At 50.0% G+C, this 7310-nt stretch overlaps 1 long non-coding RNA gene across 2 annotated transcripts in view; it reads left to right on the top strand.

Moving 5' to 3' along the window:
• Window positions 1-1926: 1926 nt before the first annotated feature.
• Window positions 1927-7310, top strand: part of LOC139049766 (uncharacterized) — a 133711-nt gene continuing 128327 nt past the window's right edge. Inside the window, exon 1 of one of the 2 annotated variants that reach the window (XR_011508566.1) lies at window positions 1927-2099. This is a non-coding gene — a long non-coding RNA (uncharacterized lncRNA). Of the gene's footprint in view, window positions 2100-4865; window positions 4893-7310 lie in introns of those variants that run through there. The other variant, XR_011508567.1, reaches the window with a different exon arrangement.

Raw genomic sequence — 7310 nt, 5'->3', positions numbered from 1 at the left:
AACGACGTAGTGTACGTGGACGCAGCCACCCAAATATCCTAAACGAAGACGCAGAGTGGCCACAGTCACTAACACGCCAACCATCACGAAATAACAAGCGGCTCAATAAACCAAAGCACCGTGACTGAAGCTGAGTAGCTAGCAGTCGCTCTAGCATAGGTGGAGGGGGCTTCGGAGCCGGCAAATCTCTAACAATGCTAACTGATTCTCCAGACGCCTGCCAGGATTTCCTGAACGCTAGAGTAAGTCACAGCGTGCTCCGTGTACTTCTCGAGACGACAGGGGGCATGACACATCACACAACACAACCACAGCCAATACAACACAAGATACTGTAGGTGTCGGAAAATGCAGGAATAGCGGGGAATGAAAAGGTGGACAGGGTACCTCGAGGGTTTTCAATCCAAGCAGCCGAAGAATCCACAGTGGAAAGTCTACCGTCTGTTCCAAATGGATACTCGGCTTTATTGGTACACTACAGGAGAATCCAGGATACGATACCCCCCTCCCCTCCCCCCTATAAATCCCTCACTAGGGCGGAGGCCACTAATTGGAGACAGCTCCAGACAAGAACTTCCCCAACTTGAAGCGTACTGAATAAAATGTACCCAACCAGATACACAGCTAAATAGCCGGGGTAGGGTATAAAGCCCACCTTGTATCACACCACTTGGGAATGCCAACTTACAACAACAGTCCCCAAAATCATAAATCCAAGTGCTAAGCAATGGGAGGCACTGCTGGCTAGCGACCGCTGCGATGACAAAGTTGGTCTCGTGCACCGAGCACGCAGGGCAGCTGAGGCCCTTGGAGCCCTGGACAAAGGGCCCCAGCCATGCCAGATGCAGTCAAGAGTGTCCAAGAAGGCCCTGACAGACTGCAACAAAAGATCCTGCAGAGACGAAAAATTGTTTATGATGATGATGACACTGCTGTGCGGTGCTCTCTCAATCTGCCATTAATACAGCGCCCAGCTTGGCCGATATAGTTTTCTCCGCTGGAAAGCGGTATCTTGTACAGTCGCGATCAATTGCAAAGTGATCGTTCGAGCGGCGACCGAAACTAGGAGCAGCGCCACATTACGTCATCGCCGTCAGTCGAGAGGGAAGCATCAGATAGCTCCCCTCTCTCTCTTTTGCTGTTGCCTGAGCAGCTGTCACTCCCGTCACCTTTCACGAGACAACCTGCGGATTCATTTCGATTACCTTATCAGCTTTTGCACAGAGGCGTCATTGTTAGCTAAGATATGCATGAGACATCGACGCACACACATCGTTGCCTTGAAAGGGAAACAAACAAAAATGTGGCGAGTTAGTCTTGGGGGTGACGGTTGCAGCCTGGAGGAGCACAACAGGGGAAGAAGACAGCGAATTTTTGTCTTTGCAGTTCCTAAATCGGCCGCTACGCTGCTTGGAAGGCCCGCTGGTCGACGCTCGCGCGATCGCCTTCAAGTTGATCGCGACTGTTCGCGACGCCTATCGTTCAAGAAAAGAAAAAAAAAAATCGAGTCGCACGTTTCTTGCAAGAGCCTTCGCATTGGTACCCGCTGCGCTGGGGCAGAAAAGTACAACCACACTTCGCCGCCGCCATATAAACGGCATTAGTGCGACGAATCCAAGCGGGAATTCGGCAAGGGTGCCCGACAAAGCCAAGCCATGGCCAAGCGGGAACTCGTCAAGGGTGCCCACGGTGAAGCGTTTCCGTTATCGCGATCAGCAGTCCGCCGACTCATCTCGGCGCAAAAGCGGCCCACACGCGACCGTCGCGACAGCCAGCCAGTGGTTGATGCGAATGACAAGAAAGAACACTCAATTAGACGCGGGAATTTCTTCTTTTTTTTTCCTTATCGCTTAGTTCGGCGGCGTCAAGCCAGTCAAGCTGGAAGAGGCAGCCCAGGACGTTGCGCGCGTGGGAGATATGCTAGCGCGCTTGTTACGGAGCGGAACGCTATAAGACAGTTGTTCGCCGATAAAAATTATTAATTTCGGCGTATACGTGATAAATGCTATCGAAGAGTTAATTGCATTGCTAGGCCAGCTGGTATACAGCAACTCCGGCCTAAAGGGGACACGACGCTTGCTGCAAGTGCCAGCGAACAGGTAAAGAAAACGCCCTTTTTTTTTCAACGCGCACTATTTCTGATGTCCACCTGAAAAGAAGTGACTGCGTGTTTTCTTCACCTAAGCACTCTATGCGTCTTGTACTTTTTTTTAAAGTTTGTCTGACAGTGCCGACAGACATTTTGGCTGCGCTATTCAATCATGCATTTCTGTGTTCTGTTATTATTGCATTTTTTTCCCACTTCTGTTGCCGCGCGGCATAACGTCATAATGGAGTGAAATTTAAGCATGCGGGCACGTTTCATAGAGGTACTGCAGCAGTGGCTTATGAGTTTGTGTTCTCTGCCCAGTTCGCACAGTGAACATGGCAGCGGCCTGGACAACGTTATGAGGGGTCCGCGTTGCCAAGGAAATTCTTGCACTGTGCGCATTCTTGGTTCGCACGGAATCGACGATGCGAACAACTACAAATCACTGCGCGGCGCAGCGTGAGCGGCTCCTGCCTTTCATTCGCTCGTCACCATATTAGATATAGATTGGCTTGGCCAATCTATATTACAGAAGCGTGTATGGGCAAGAAGTTGGCTATCATTCTTGATACAGCTGAACTAGATAGAGATATAATACTAAAATTATTCATTGTTACTGGAGTGTAAAGTTACGCGCAATGCTTTGACGCATATCCCTTGCTTCTTGGTTAAAAAAAGATAAGTTGAACAGTGTTTGTAGATAGACCAAGCACATGTCGAGAAACGCGTTTACCTCCGCAAACTTGGAGGTGCTCTGGATATCCCCACGTGCCGGTTATACCGTTGATATATCGGTATGTCCGGCGCCTGCTTTTACGAGCTGTAGGACGATATTCAGGGTGTATGGTGGGCAGATCTCCAGGATGCCGCAGTACACACGCGCTCGGTTGCAGGGCTTCGACGATACTTCCGTCAGCACGCTGACCCACACATTCTTGCTCGTTTCACCGCCCGTCGAAATGCGACCGGCACGGTCGAGGCCGAACCTGCGACCTATAGCCGAGAAAGGCAACGCCACTGGGGCGAAGACGTATACCGTGCCAGGTGTTCTAAATTAGCTATTCCTGTGGGCTTCGGGCACAACGCAACGAATAATTCGATTATTTTCGTTATTGCCGCTTCCTTCTAGTGTTATGAGTGAGTGTAGCACTATTGCTGTAAGGGAGGTGACCCACGGAAATGTATTCTTATCGCACAGCTTTATTATTACGTATCGGCATGCATCCCACCAATGTTGCATTGGTTACGGCATTCCGACCCGTTTCACGACTACAAGCTGTAATACCCTACCTTTAATTGCATTTCATTTTTTCCCTCTGTCACGGAGGAATTCTTGAATATGTTAAAAGGGGGGTGGGCGGCTGTGCCGCGAAGGCAACCGGCAGTTATTTGGCGTTCAGAGGAGTATGCACCCCTTTTAAAACTGCTTCTCGTGTTCAGACATAGAGGAGAAGCAATTTTAAAAGGGCCCCGATTTTATAGCGATGCTGAAAATTAAATTACGGGGTTTCACGTGCCAAAACCACTATATGATTATGAGGCACGCCGTATTGGTGGACTCCGGAAATTTGGACCACTTGGGTTTCCCTTAACGTGCACCTAAATAAAAGTTACCCCATTTGTGCTTTCGCATTTCGCCTCCATTTAAATGCGGCTGCCGTGGCCGGGATTCGATTCCGCCACCTTGTTCTTAGCATCCTGACACCACAACTTGTAAGCAACCACAGCGGGTATGGTGGTTTTGCAGCAGGCGGGTCAGCCTGGCATACATATAGCCACCAGTTGTCCCACCTGAGCCCAGCGCGGGCGGAGTGTATACCACTGACGAAGCGCGAAAAGTAAATATCATTCGGGAAGGCATCGATACAGAGCCGCGGATGTAGTTTGGCGCTGATGATTTATTTGCATCTCCTTTGAAACGGGGCGGTGAAAAACAGTCCCCTAGCCTGCTTGCATTATTCAGGTATGCTATAAACGGTTTTCATTGTATCTTTTTTTTTCTGTGCCTCTCCTTAATCAGATGCAAAGCGGACGCTCTGCAATCTTACAATGGTCCTGGTGTCACCGAGCAGCTAGCGTCACTGGCGGCATTTGACGCGCTTTGGCGTGGCCAGCACAGGAAAGGAAGATCTATCTCGCACCGTAGCCGCTAGACTACAGTACATCGCGCACTAGCTTCGACTGCCGGCCTTTGGGTGCAAAGAGATTGAGCTCAGTTTGCGCTATATAGTGTACTAGCACCCTAGCACTGTCTAGTACACTCTAGTTTTTGCCTTTTCCAAACAACCAAGTTCTCGCTCGCCGCGGCCGTTGTGCGCATGCGCTGCGGCAACAGCTCGTCGCCGCACTGCCGCGGGCCGCGTTCAACGCGCTCAACTATACGGGGGCCAAAACAAAATTTTCGGTGATTCTGACGTCACCGGCGTGACGCATCCGACTTCGCCGGCCGCTGTCTGGCACGCTGGACAGGCCCGACTGTATCCGCGCGTAGAGTGGGTGTCCCAGATCGCAAGTCATGCGGCAACGTCGCCGAACTCGTATGCTCCTCATTGCGCTTCGGGCGAACAGCAAAGCCTGAAAAATATTAAGTTGTCGATGACGACCTCGCGGTAGCACGCAATATAGACGAACGCGATAGCGGGATCGGGGGGCGCCCGGGAGGATTGTGACGACTCATGAGTCGCGCGGCTGGGCCAGTTTAATCTGATCGGTTGCCTAGGCAACGGCTGGGCCCGCGCATTGCCCTGCCGAAGCGGTGGCACGTTTTCGAGACCTTCCGCCGGACGCTACGGTCGCAGCTATGGTGAGCGGCACGTAATAACTGTCTTTGCAATAGCTTAGTTTTCTTGTTTTGGGGGGGAGCAAGGGGGGGAGGGGGCTAGCAGACATTGCACGTCTGTTACCTGAAGTGTACGCACGTTGCTGAAAGCGCACGCTAATTTCGCAGACAAATTTTGAGAACTGGTTCATTTCACCTTCTCTCTTCCGATACCAAATGTGGCCTTGCAATCGAGGAATGATCAGAGTGCTTTTCTAGCCGTAAATGTTGGTTTCCCCGCAGTTTTAGACGAGAATTGGTCTTAGGAAGTAGGAGTAAGGAGCAATGTGTTACACTTGACGGGCTTCTTCGAAAGAATTCACAGTAAGCGGCGCAAACCACCCGTTCTGGAGAAGTAGAACTGATGCTTTGTCGAATCCCGATATGATGGCGTTGCGCTTAATTAAAGGCGCCTGTATCGTAGCTATGACTGACGGCGGTAATTGTACGCTTAAGTTGTGGTGGCCCGCTCCGAATGACGTGTTTTGATGTAGTTTGCGCCAACGGCGGCGCCACCATCACAAGGTTCGGTACGCGAGTCCTCTTATCGCAACCTGCGATTCCGTCATCACAAATGAGCGCAGCAGGGCAAGGCGAGTTTGGCATTGCTTATAGAGGAAGGAAGAGGAATAAACTTTGCAAAAATGAGCTGGCGGTGGAGTTGTCCGACGTTGGGGAAACATCTTCATTTTTATTCTAGGATTTACCGCAGGGCATAAAGAATAAAACAAAGTTAAATAAGAGCTTGCAACTCCGCATCGTGCGAGAATTGCACAGTGTACTTAGCGATGTCCTTGGGACAACATTGCAAGAGTACATTGGGTAAGTTGTGCAGTGGCCGGGCACGCTGAAGGCAGCTTTCCATGATGAAAGACTGTAGTGATATACCGTGTTTTCGCCAAGATGGCAAAAGAGCATACAGCACAATGGCAAAAGTTCTGAAGATCACGTTAGTTTCGAGAATGCGTCGTCACACTAGCGTTAAAAATTCATGCCTGTTCCACTTACTCTGTTATACGAAAGCATTATATGCCCCATGCTGCGAAAATTCGGTGTTGTTGTCGTCGCGACCGAAAGATGGTGCCAAAAATAGCCGACGACGTGACAACACGTCAACGATTCTCGGGTTGACGTCAGATTTGTCAGGCGAGTTTCTGCAAACAAAGTCAATTTCTGGAATTGAAGAGAAAAATTTGGTTCACTTCGGTCGGGGTGGGATTCGAGCCCGGGTCTGCGATAGGGGCGCGCTTCCCTGACTTCACGGTGGCTTCACTCTGTCACGGTTGACTGAAGTTGTGCCTAGTGCTTGCGTCATTGCATACGTCACGTCACTGCCTCCCACGTGTCACTTGCTCTTCGGATTTCGTCGGCGCTGCGATGCACTCTCGACGGCTAATCATGAGTCCATAAAATGTGTGTGCCTGATGCGTGCGTCACTGCATACGTCACGTGGCTGCCTTCCGCGAGTCACTTGACCTTCGGATTTTATCGCTGCTGTCTCTTCTGGAACGCACTCCGAAGCGTCTACCTGAGCGGGATCGGCGAAAAGTGATCGCCCACGGAAACAAGCCGCAGGATACGAAGCAAGGGAGCACAGAAAGGAATGCCGTGCAAGTTTACAACGCACACGACGACATACGGATGACTACACTTTAAGAACAGTTTACACCCTTTGGCTTGCCCCTTCTGCCACACAAAAATAATCGTCATCTGCCTTGATGCGTTTCCTTTCTTTATCGCTGCGAGCCCGGAACTTTCCAGTAACGAACGGCACGCGCGTTATCAGCATAGAACAGTTTACACCCTTTGGAGTACCTCTTATGATAACGCGCGTGCCGTTCGCCACTGGAAAGTTCCGGGCTCGCAGCGATAAAGAAAGGAAACGTATCAAGGCAGATGACGATTATTTTTGTGTGGCAGAAGGGGCAAGCCAAAGGGTGTAAACTGTTCTTAGAGTGTACCTAAGCGAAAAGATTTCTCCAAAGCGACTACAGTGCTTTCGCATTCCCTCGCGTCAGAAGCCTTCTCTCTGCCGAACTTTTATTTTTCTTTTGCTGCGATGTCGTTTTACGCATTCGAGCACTTTTGTGCGTGTATGCGTAAAACTGCATTGTAGTAAGAAAAGTAAGTGCAACAACTGCGCATTTTTATCAAAATTAATTATAGCACCGTTGTATTTAGCCGTTCGCTTTCGGAATGAATATCTTGGAACTGAAACGAGGTACTTGTTTTTCTTTCCTCGAGGAATATGTTCTAGAACCTTTATTTACGCGAAACATCAGACTATAAGTTATCCTTGATACTGTCTCTGCACCTTTCCAAGCTTGCTGGGGATCATTGCCGTCACAGTAAACATCCATTTTCCCTTGTCCTGTGTTTGAGTATACAACCGAGAGACTCACA

The sequence above is a fragment of the Dermacentor albipictus genome, chromosome 9, assembly GCF_038994185.2.
Source record: "Dermacentor albipictus isolate Rhodes 1998 colony chromosome 9, USDA_Dalb.pri_finalv2, whole genome shotgun sequence".
In the NCBI taxonomy this organism is placed as follows: Eukaryota; Metazoa; Arthropoda; class Arachnida; order Ixodida; family Ixodidae; genus Dermacentor; species Dermacentor albipictus.
The sequence above is the reverse complement of the archived record's forward strand: the minus strand, read 5'-3'. Positions and strand labels throughout refer to the sequence as shown.